The sequence below is a fragment of the Peromyscus eremicus genome, chromosome 8a (assembly GCF_949786415.1).
Source record: "Peromyscus eremicus chromosome 8a, PerEre_H2_v1, whole genome shotgun sequence".
Lineage (NCBI taxonomy): Eukaryota > Metazoa > Chordata > Mammalia > Rodentia > Cricetidae > Peromyscus > Peromyscus eremicus.
In genome coordinates, this window is record NC_081423.1 from 47707813 (window position 1) to 47719904 (window position 12092).

Here is a 12092-nt window from a genome sequence, read left to right on the forward strand (position 1 = left end):
CAAATTAAAAAAACAGGAGTAAAGCAAAATTCATAGCAAGCACTCTTAGGTATTTACCAAGGGACATGCAAGCACATGTTTATTAAAAGTCTTAGGCATGAATGTGCATGGCAACTTATATGAACAGCCCCAAACTGGAAAAAACATACCCATATGTCCATAGCATGTGAACAGAGAAGCAAACTGTAATGTAGCCCCATAACAGGACACTCCTGCAGGACTGGAAGTAATCAACTACTGATAGTCTTAAGAACCCAGACGAATCGTCAAGTGAACATCCTTAGAGAAGTCACACTGCAGGGGTCACATAGGGCTTTGTCCTATTTACATGGAATTCTGGACGATGCAAAGACAATACGGAGCCAGGAAGAGGGCTATGGCAGAGATGGAGCAGGAAGATATAGAAAGGGGGTCACAGAGATTTCTTATCTTGATTGTGATCCTGGGCATATTTATGTGTCAAAAGCTATAAACAGGCACATTTTCAATATGTGTGTGCGGTTACAGCTCCACATGGCTCAGCAGTTTAGAGTAATTGCTTCTCTTGCAGAGGACCCAAGTTTGGTTTCCAGGTTCCATGTTGGGTGGCTCATAACTGCCTGTGGCTCCAGCGCTAGGTAATCTGACGCCCTCTTCTGGCCTCTGGGGGTACCCACAACATGTAGGTATGTATGTGAATGAGCATATGTGCACACACATATATGCATAAATAAAAAATAAAAACAGTAATTTTTAAAGTTTTCATTTGATTACACAGATGCAGTCTAGAAAAAACAAAACAAAAGCCAGGCTGGTTCACCAGGCATTGTGGGGACTTCAGAATCCATGTTTAAGACACATCCTGAATTTTGCTCTCTGAATTGTTTAACACTGTCATCCTCCTTTCCAGTTTCCCCCTTCATCCCTTCTAAGCCACCCACTCCCACAGTTACACTCAACCCCGATGCTTTCCAAGCTACACTGTGATTCATTCCTATGTTGTGAGTTGGATAGAGTAGATCACAGTCCACACTTTGTGATGGAACTAGCCGGAAAGGGCCAGAGCATATCCAGTATCATCTTAGTGCGTCTCAGTCAGAAGGCTCAACATGATTAGAAGCTTGGGAAGTTTGTTGACTATGTCTGCAGGTGTGTATACTGGGCTCTAACATGCTTTAACTGTAGGCTAAGATCAGTCAGTCTTCAAGATGGCACCTTAGATTTTCTTATGGCCATAACTATGTCATTTCCTGTAATCATCACGTCTGGTCACTGTCTCCTGCACATTGACTTTTACATTCTTGTTGACACCTTTCCTTTCTTCTCCCAGCTTAGAGTCTGAGAGCTTTCATCCACTCTCTCCACTGCACCCTCTAAAATTCTCCTTTCTTCCTTCCTCATCCTGTTTGTATTAAGAATCCCTCCTGGGACTTACGTGAGCTTGGACATCTAGGCAGACACAAGGAAATGTCCCTATGTTAATTTAAAGGTTTTTTTTTTTTTTTTTTTTTTTAAGATGAGTGAGCTGTCTACGCTTTATCTTCTGTCAGATTCGCCCTCCCACTATTAGAGAACTAAATTTCACACCTTTGCTCCACATCTGGAGCCTCCTCCACTAACGCCTTCCCTCTGCTTTGAGAAAGCAGAAATGGTTAGTTTAAAATAGGTAAATGAAAAGCTTACTGGAGTCCTGGAAGAGGTGTCAGCGTGAGTCAGGATTTCCTGTGTGAGTAGTCAGTGGTCAGTGTGTGAGATGCCTGAAAAAAGGGCCAACTCCTCATCCTCTTGCCTGAAAGGCCATATTACTCCACCCCTGCGCCCAGGTGCTTAGCCTACCAGCCTACTTCTGGTTCTTTTCTACACCTGGGTACCAACTCCCCGACCCCTTACTTGTTGTCTTCCCAAGTAACTGATTCCTATAGTTTCCTCTGTCCCCTCTGGACCAAGTCCTTTCCATCAACATACAATATAGCGCATCTGCCCATTCCTCAACTCTTCCCCACCTCTCTCCAGTGCCCCGCCCATTCCTCAGCTTTCCTTCACTTTCTCCGCAGTTACCTGCAATTATCTCCTGTTAAATTATCTTCATTAAATACAAACATCTCCCATGGATAGCGTTCCCTACCTGGAGAAGATGAGCTCATTCCTAGGCCTTACTAAGTTGATAAAACCATCCACACCGAGTTCAGGAATAGATGACGCCTTCCATCCTCGGTGAGTTCGCGCACCCCATTCTACCTGGTAGACAGATAGCACTATTTGACGTGGGTGATGGAAATGGGTTCTTTCTCTACCTCAGTGTCCTCAGCTCACTTTCCATCTACCAACTGACTGTTGCTTCTGGGTTTTCTGACCCTTCCCGTTGTTTCAATGGCCCACTTCAAATTCTGGGTGCTGTTGGTGTGACATATTAACAGGGGACTAGGCGGTGAAGGCTCCTTCCTGAGTGGGATTAAGGTCCTTATAAGAGAGACTTGATCCAGCTTTTCTCCCCTTTCCCCCCTTCTGTCAGACAAGGATACAGTGCTCTTGCCCCCCAAAAGCATGAGTGTGCAAGACAGCATCTTAGAAATGGAGAATCAATTAGCTGCCTTGGGACCCATGCTTTCACCTTGGATTTTCTGTTAGGTCCAAAGTGGACCCCCCAAATGGCAGTGCCACTGATAGTGCCATAAATTACAGTCTGGGTTCAGTTCAGGCTGGACTCTGACAGGGTCAACAGGAGCCCCAAGTCAGGTTTCTGTCTGTCAAGAAGAGCCACGCTTCCCTTATCTGCCCCTACAACTGACTACCTCTGGCAAGTGGGTCATCTAGTTCCCTATTAACACACAACCCAAAGCACATATCAAAGTCCCCGTGCTAGGCCCTAGGCTCTTCCGGCCTGCAGACCTCCCCCACTGCTGCTCTATCATCCAGACTCTTCCTCCTGCTGAATCACCTGTCTCTCTAAAACTGGCAGGACTCCCCCACCTCCAGTCTCCTATTCTCTCAGCCCCCACCCCCTGAGAGATAGCCATGGCAGTTTTGAATTTCCTCAAATAAACCTCTTTCTACTCATGGAGTGGTCCACTTTAATGGTTTCACTGCGCCCTCACTCAAATTTCCTAGTCTCCAAAACTCTGAGAAGAGAAATTTTTCTTCTTTATAAGTTGTCTAGAGTCTACTATTCATTTTGTTATGCAGCGAAAACAGATGATGGTATGCCCTGTGTTTCTAATGTTAGTATAAAACTGTCTCAAAACTTGATCTTTCTCCACACTTCTATCTGCTCTCTGATGAGGTCTTGTTTATTCTCACAGCTTTGACTCCATTCAGCAAGCTGGGGCTCCACATTTACATCTCTAATCTCAGTTTCTCCTCTGATCATCAGACATATCTGTCTACTTAACATCTCCCTATGGAGGGCTGGTCACCATCTTCAACTCAGGATGAGCCAATTCTTCCTCGATTCCTGCTCTGAAGTATTCTACTCCGAGTCATTCATTCATTAGCCACAGTGAGCCGTTCGTTTCTCTAAATATTTGTGTAATTGCACAATCATTCTGAGTTTTTTAGATCAAAGCTGTAGAAACCCCCTTGCCTATCATCTCCCCATTCATGTTCACACCCTCACTTCTCATCCTGACCTAACCTCCCTTCATTTCTCACCCTTTGCTCACTCTCCCCCATGTCTCACACTTGCCCCCCATTTCTCAACCCTACCCATTCCCTATTTCTCACCCTCTCCCACCCTCTTCTTCATTCTTCACACCAATCCACCAGCAGATCTTGCTAACCACTCCATGTCCCATGTTCCCTCTTACCAGAATCTTCACCAAAACATCGTTGAAGCTAGCAAGATGCCACACACGGAGTGTGGCACCAGTGCCCTCACCAGAGCTGCTATTCCATGCTGTGCTTGTTCTCCAGACAACACTAGAGTAACCCTTCAAACAATAGATCACACCTGCTGATCTTGTTCAAAATACCTCCATGTTTAACCAACATAACTAGTTCTTTCCCTTGACTCGAGAGACTAAATAATCTAGCCTGTGTCTCCAATGTCACATGTGTTCAATGAAAGAACACATGAATGATGGATGAATAAAGCAGTGATTCTTAAAGGTTATAAATGCTGGTACTGTTTTCCTGCAAACACATTTTGGATTCACCAATTAAAAGTTAAGGGATCTTGAGGATTTAACTCTTTCAGGACTGTTTGGGTGTCGGGTGATAGAAAACCATTCCGACTTGCCTAAACTAAAAGGAGCTTGTGAAACAAGAAGATCTTCCCTTCCTGTACAGCTTTGGAGGCTCTGGTTGTAGGATTTCTCTCATATTACCCATAAACCCCCACAAGTCCCCTTGTGTTTTTCTTCAAGCTCAGGCAACATCTACAATTCACTTGAGTGTGGGTCACTTGCTTGGTCTTACACTAAGCACTGTGGCTAACGCATGGTTGTTCCCAGTTTATCTGTTTACTTGCTCCTCTAGTTACTTTGGACCCACAGCTTCCAAGGACTGAACACAGGGGCACCTCTGAAGAGACCATTAGCACCCAGAGTTGTTATGAAAGGCTCACAGGAACAGTGTGCACAGCAAGTCGTCTGTTAGTGTTAACTGGGTACAACACAAACAACATGAAACCAAATGTTTAGAGATGGAGAATATTCTCACCCTAAACACGTCTATTGGCGAGTAAGAAAAAAATAAAAACAGACAAAACACATTATCTGTTCTTGCTCAAGATTCTAGAGTTGTGCAATAAACACAATGGAAGAAAAGTGAAAGGAAATAATGTTACATGAAAAAAAAACAAAAAACAAAAAAACAAAAACCCACGATGAATTGGAAAATAAGGATGTTAGTGAGTTAAAAAAAAAAAAAGGCACAGCTCTGAAAAGCTTTGCACTCCATACATGGGACTTGAAGGGTACAATGGTTTTTACATGCCTGTCATGTTATTGCTCTTCAGTAAGTGTATTATCACAGAAGGATGCCAAAGAACTAAAGTATACATAAAGATTATTCCCTTTTACATATCTCTCCCTTGTGCTTGCTAAGAGTTGGGTGTTTGCGTGGGGACATAGTTGAGTGACAAAATATTAGCCTTGTGAGCACAAAGCCCTCAGTTCAATTCCAGCCACTGCAAAGAAAGGGGAGTGTCTATTCCTTTATTTCCTGTTGGTGCATGTGTTGGGCTGAATAGGAATGGTCCCCGTAGATTCATGTGTTTAAAAGCTTGGCCCATAGGAAGTGGCACTATTAGTAGGTGGGGCCCTGTTGGAGGAAGTGTGCACTGTGGAGGTGGGCTTTGAGGTCTCATATATGCTCAAGCCATGTCTAGTGTCATAGTTTCTCCTTGCTGCATGTGGATCAAGATGTAGAACTCTCAGCCCCTTCTCCAGCACCATGTCTGCCTGCATGCTGCCATGTTTCCTGCCATGATGATAATGGACTAAACCTCTGAACTGTAAGCCAGTCCCAATTAAATGTTTTCCTTATTAGTCACCTTGGTAGCCAGATGGTAGTTGCATAGGTCTTTAATTCCAGCACAAGGGACACAGAGGCAGGTGGATCTCTGAGCGTTCAAGACCAGCCTGGTCTACAAAGGAAGTTCCAGGACAACCATGGCTGTTACACAGAGAAGACCTGTCTTGAAAAACAAACAAACAAACAAACAAACAAACAAATTGCGGTGGTCATAGTGTATACCAGGTTTTTTCTTTTGGGCCATCAACCAGCTCCTAAATATTGACACAGAGACTTATTATTAGTTTTGAATGCTCAGGCTAGCTTAAGCACATTTTTGGCTAGCTCTTTTAACTTAAATTAACTTGCTTCTCTTTATGTACATTTTGTCTCCATCTTATTAATTTTCTTACTTTCACTGCTTCTCTATGTCTGGCTGGCGTCTGCCTGGCTTCTTGTCCCAGGTGTATCCCTCATTCTCTCCTCCTTCTTCTCTCATTCTTTTTTCTTGAGCCCAGATTTCTCCTCCTATTTATTCTCTCTGCCTGCCAGCCTTGCCTATCCTTTTCCTACCTAGCTATTGGCCCTTCATCTCTTTATTAGACCAATCAAGTGCCTTAGGCAGGCAAGGTGAAACAAATGCAACATATCTTTACATAATTAAACACACATCCTTACATCATTAAACAAATGCAGCATAAACTAATGCAACACACTTTTGCACAGTTAAAGTAATATTTTGCAGCAGAAGCAAATGTAACACATCTTTACCTAGTTAAACAAATATTCCACAACGATAGTGTCTCTTCAAAGCCATAAAATCCTAACTGAGACAGTGCATTTACAGGGGTACTTACCTAGTCTTCTCACCACTTGGGGATGTATCACACATCATGTCCACATTGCTTTGGAACTTGCTTTACCATGCACCAAAGGAGTTGATGATAATCCTGCCAGTGGCATGAGTGTCTAATTCACCCACTTTTACAATCCCAGTACATTCCCCAGGAAGGCTCGCTTTTAACTACGTAGCTACTTTATCCACAGATGTCACCAATCCAGCATGTCAGTAAATACAGTCTCAGACACCCCTGCAAGCATTCCTTCAGCATAAATCCCCAGAGGGGCTATCATTTCTCTATTGATTGGGCATGGGACTTTGCCTTTCTCCAAGTCAATACTTCCCCATAATTCTTAGATTTTCCATTTTCTCCTTGTTCTTGGAAACATTTTCTGTTTCCAGTGGTTTTAGTCTGAAGTTTTGGGGTCCACCTGGGAATTCACTCACAAATTTTGAGGCTCCCCAGTAGAGGAAACCCTACTGCTCATTGGCCACAAAAACAAAAATCAAGACCCTGCCTCAGCTTTCTTCTCTCTAGACTCAGAGATCTTAGTACAATCCTTATAAATTCTCAGAATAGCTTTTGGTGAGTAAATGAAGGTACTGACCCAGAATTAAGTCTTATTCCACTACTCTGCCTTGAATTGAATTCTCTTTCATTTATTGTAATAAGTTGATAGATTTCACAATGGGAATGAAATGAATGGTTTTGTAGTTTTGCCCATTTTGTCATAGTGAGAAAGATATTTTCTATGAAGATATTACAGTCATATGACAAAAGTCTACTTAAATGTTTTCTCTAAATTTTTGTATTACATTAGTGTGTGTGTGTGTGTGTGTGTGTGTGTGTGTGTGTGTGTGTGTGTCTACATGCGGATGTCAGAACACAACCTGTGGAAGTTTACCTTCTATAATGAGGGTCCTAAGAACGAAATTCCCTTGATGTTCACTGATCCTAATTTTGCTTCTGGAAAGTGGTTCTGCTGTTGTTTGTGAGACAGCTATTTTACCTCCCCAGTGTTCTTTCTGTCTTGGTACACTTAGTTTCTGTCCTTTCTTAGTGCTTCAAACATGTTGTAACCAAATGTCACAACTGCTGTTTGTTTTGTCAATGACAAAAACAGCAGTTTCGTATTAGAATCTACCTAATGTTTGGCTAGTCTGTCAAGTGTCCTTATATCCTCGCCTAAGCTTTTCCATGGGATTTGGTCACTGTGGCAAAGGCAAAAACTGTGTCTGGCAGAGCTCTGTGGACACCAACCTCTGAGAATTTCCACCACTGTGCCATGAAACAAGCAGTGAGGTGGGAGGGGGGGAAGAGCCAAAGAGCCACACTTCACTTCCTGTCCTGTCTATTCACCACAGCCCACCTGCTGCCTCTGGCCTTGGAACCACCCAGGGCCACTCTTGTCTCCCAAATGCTTTTCTCCAATGTACTCAAGGCCGAAGGAAAACTTGCACTTGTGCCAAAACCATATGCTTGGCTACATCTGATTTCCATGTCCTTGTCATAGCAAAACCAGTGCGTTCCTAAATATCCATCAACAGAGACGTGTTAAGTAGTGAAACAGACAGCCTCCTGGGCAGCACTCCAAGGCCTTGAAACTGAATGAATTCGATGTCTGTCAACTGTAGGTGGATTCCGTCTCCCTACCCGCCACCCCATTTTGCATCCATGCATTATGCAATGTGTCTAGTTTAAGTGAGCGTATTTTTCCTTTCTATCTGTAATTTCATTGATTCATTTTGAGTGGGTAAGAATCTGTGTGACTATGGTCACTTTACCACGTTGTTCTTATTTCCTGTGAGTGGTCTGAAGAATACTTAGACCCAAAAAATATAGACAGTCTGAATATAACGAAAATGGAAACAACTTTAATGACTTTGAACACATAAAAATATGAATAGCAGTGAAAACAGCAAAAAGGGGAACTTTTCTTCATGTCATTGTCAAAACCGAAGCTTGAATCTGACAGAAGGCTGGAAATGATGTGATTATATTATAATCTTAAAAAATATTTTAATATAGCCTGGCTTTTCCAAAGACCATAGGAATAAGCTCTTAGATAAAACCTTAGTAAAAACTCATATAAAAAGCAAGATAAGTAATAATATCACCACATAACCAGACAGATGAATGAAAGTACCTAAAAATTCAAATAAATTGATGTGAGATAAAATGTCATTAGATCTCAGAAGGGGACGAGGACAGGGAAGTATTTTACTATTTGTAAAATGTATTGAAGTCCGGCAGTCACTTCCAGTAAGTGTGTACTTTGAATACTAGAAAGAAAAGTAAATGACTCCTTCTGAGGTTTGCTTCACTGTGGAAGAAAATAACCAAGAACATGCCGAATGATGATTCTTCAGAAGCATCCTCATGGGTAACACTCACAGAACACCCGTGACATTGCTGTCCCTGGACCGGGCATTAGCCTCTCTAGTCTATCTATCCAACTCAATGCAGCAAAGGCAATGAATGATGTGTCTTTTGGAAAGAGGATTTTCCATTTAATTATCTGCAGGCCAGGTGACTATTTACTGAGAAGTAATGTAACTATGAGAGGTGCCCTACACAAATGGCATTTACTGAAGACATGCGTGAGAAGGTTAATACCTTGCATACACATCTGCTCACAACCATGAAAAATATCAAGGGATAGAGATTCATTCACCAAACAAGCATCTAAACCATTTGGGCACATATACAGTAAGTGATATGGAGATTTCTATACAGACAAAAATATTTCCTGAATGGTAAGTTCATTGAAGGAAGAAATAGGGCCAAGGTATTCTTGGGCAAGGTTACATTATAAACATGCCACCAGTAAATGAAAAGAAATACTAAATACTTGGGGAGAAATAAATACACATAACTGGTTAATCCACCTTATCAGGATGGTGTCTTAGTCAGTGTGGGCTTCAATGGTGAACATTTATTCCTCATGCTTGTAGAGCCAGGAGTCTAAGGTCGGGTCACAGCCTGGGACGGGGCTGGAGGGGTGGCTGGTGAGGACACTCATTGTCCTTTACTCTCAGGAACCTTCTTGCTGTACTTTCAGTCTGTAGGGTGATGATGACACCCTCCCTCCATCCCGTCTTTTTCTGACAAAGACATTAATCCCATCCATGGAGCGTCCACTCTCATGATTTCCAAATATTCTACCTCCTTGCCTGGAGATTAATTCTTTAATGCAGAGTCTAAGGGAGACACTGACATTTCATCCATAGTAGTTTGTCTGGGGGGTCATAAGATGAGTTCATAATTCTGTGATAATAGTATGTGGTTCTGTTCAACAACAACAACAACAACAAAATAAAGTGTCTCAAAATGGATTCCAGTGTTTTATGTTAGGTACGAGATAGACATATAGTTTAGAGGGATGTTGCAAGAGGTGGTCAGAAATTGGCTCATCACTGGGGCAGGGAGAGCGTTAGATTGCTTCCACACCACAGAGAAACCGATGAGGTATGTGCTACAGCTTGAACAAGGTTTGTCCCACCAAAATTCTCAGTGGGATTTACTTGTAATGTAATGACTGAGATTAGTGGGACCATTGAGAGGTGTGGCATCCCCTGGGGGGACTTGTCCTAATAAGGGGTTAATATAGCTCCTACAAGAGTGGACCTCTGTGAAAGCAGTGTGCTTTAAGGCACCTGTCCTCAATACCATATAACACACACCCACCCACCCCCCACCCACCCCACCCACCCCCACACACACTCTCTCTCTCTCTCTCTCTCTCTCTCTCTCTCTCTGCTTCTGCCTGCTTGCTCCTCTGTCTTCTGCCAGGAGTTGGTAGGACACGAAGCCGTCACCAGGATCCAGATGGCTGTGGCACTCTGTCCTTGGACTTTGAGGGCAGTGAGTCAGAAGAAACCCTTTTCCTTTACAAATGACCCAGCCTCCAGTGTTCTGTTATAGCAACCAAAAAGCAGACTAAGAGACATGGGAAGCCCTGCTAGGGACCAATTTTCCAGCATCGGGCACTCACCTTCTCTTCTTTCCTGGGCTATTCATCACAGAAGTGTCTGTTTGCCGCCATCTGAGGAAAAAGACCCGACCGACCGCGTGCACTCAATGGAAGGACTCACATCATCACAATGTAGTCTTGTTCTAAAAGTGTTATGCTTTCAGCGACATGGCTCTCTAAAAGCCACATACTCACGTGGTCGACACGGTTGAAGGTTTGAGTTATTCTCAGTCCTTAAAAAGAAGGAGCCCTGTGTTAGAGGTCACCCTATAAAAAGCTCAAAGGCAAACTCGAACGTTTAGTGTTTAATTAGCAAAGTTATGTATTATCTTTGCAGGCTCAGCTAATATTATTCCAACAGTTAAAGAGTTGGGGGGGGGGGGCGAGAGCTGTGGCGACCAGGTCAGTCAGACGGGTGAAGTGTGAAGCGATCCTATTTTAAAGCTGGACGTTAAACACACCTTCAGAGAACTCAAACCAGCTCTCTCTCTCTCTCTCTCTCTCTCTCTCTCTCTCTCTCTCTCTCTCTCCCTCCCTCCCTCCCTCCCTCCCTCCCTCCCTCCCTCCCTCCCTCTTTCCCCTCCCCTCCCTCTCCTCCCTCTCCCCCCTCTTCTCTCCTCTTCTCCTCTTGAGCTATAGGAAGTACCTGAGAACGAAGACTCTGTGAAAAAACAAGTTTGCGGTCTTTCCTGAGAACTGACAAAATTGCAAACGACAAAATCACCCGGGCTTTAAAATCGGGTGATCGTCTTCGACCTGCAAATGTGAACACGATCAGCAGGAGCTGGAGGCTGGACCAGGGAGTGTTTACTGTAGTCCCGGATGCTGTAAGCACCTTAAAGAGGCAACTGTTTAGCTAGGGAGACGCCCAGCCTCACGGTGGAGGTTACCTCCTTTGGAGTCAGAAAGTGGTGCCTGCAAGCCTGGCCCTACCACTCACTGGCTTGTCAGTTCAGGCCTGTGGTTATCCATCTTGTTTGAACCTCAGTTTCTCCATCTGTCAAGTGGAGTGCCCTCTCAGTGGGCCAGCCACATGAGAACTGACGTCAAGGATGCCAGGCACCGGTCATAATGTCCACATGCAGTAAAAGCTAAGACACACTAGCCGTGTATTCTCCAATGGCGTGTTCAAGTGCTAGCCCTCACCGCCTACAGATGCAACCTTGTTTGGTAATGCTGCGTCTTAGTTACTTTGGGCTTTGATGTAATAAAATGCCCGACAGAAACAACCTGAGGTAGGTAAGATGTGTTTGGGTTCAGCCTGGGAAGGCAGGGCAGAGTCCATGACAGCAGGAGCCTGTGGTGACAGACCAGGAAGCAAAGAGAAGACAGCTTCAGGGGTTGGACGTGTGGAAAACACACCATTAATGACCAACCCACTTCTACCAAAACAGACATCACCTCTCGAAGGCCCCACAGCCTTCAAAACAGTGCCAAGGCTAGGGACCACATGCTCAAAACCTAAGGCTGTGTAGTACATTCCAGAATCAGACTGAGCCACTACGGTGTCTTTGCAAATCGAGATGTAACTGAAAATGAGGTCGTACTGGATGGAATAAACACTAAGTCGATCCCTGGTACCCTTACAAGAAAGGACATAGATGTGGACACACAGAGGGAAGAGGGCCATGAGGCCATGGAGCGGGGGCATGAGGGAATGTCAGCAGCCATTAGGAGCTTAGTGAAGAGAAGGAAATACCTTTGTAGAGTCTTCCAGGGGAGTAGACCCGTCTCAAATCTTGAATTTGGTCTTTAAGGCTTGAACTATGGGAATATAAATTAATGCTGTTTTAAGTCACCTGGTTTGTGGTAATCTGTCACAGCAGTCCAGGGGGATGAACACAGTG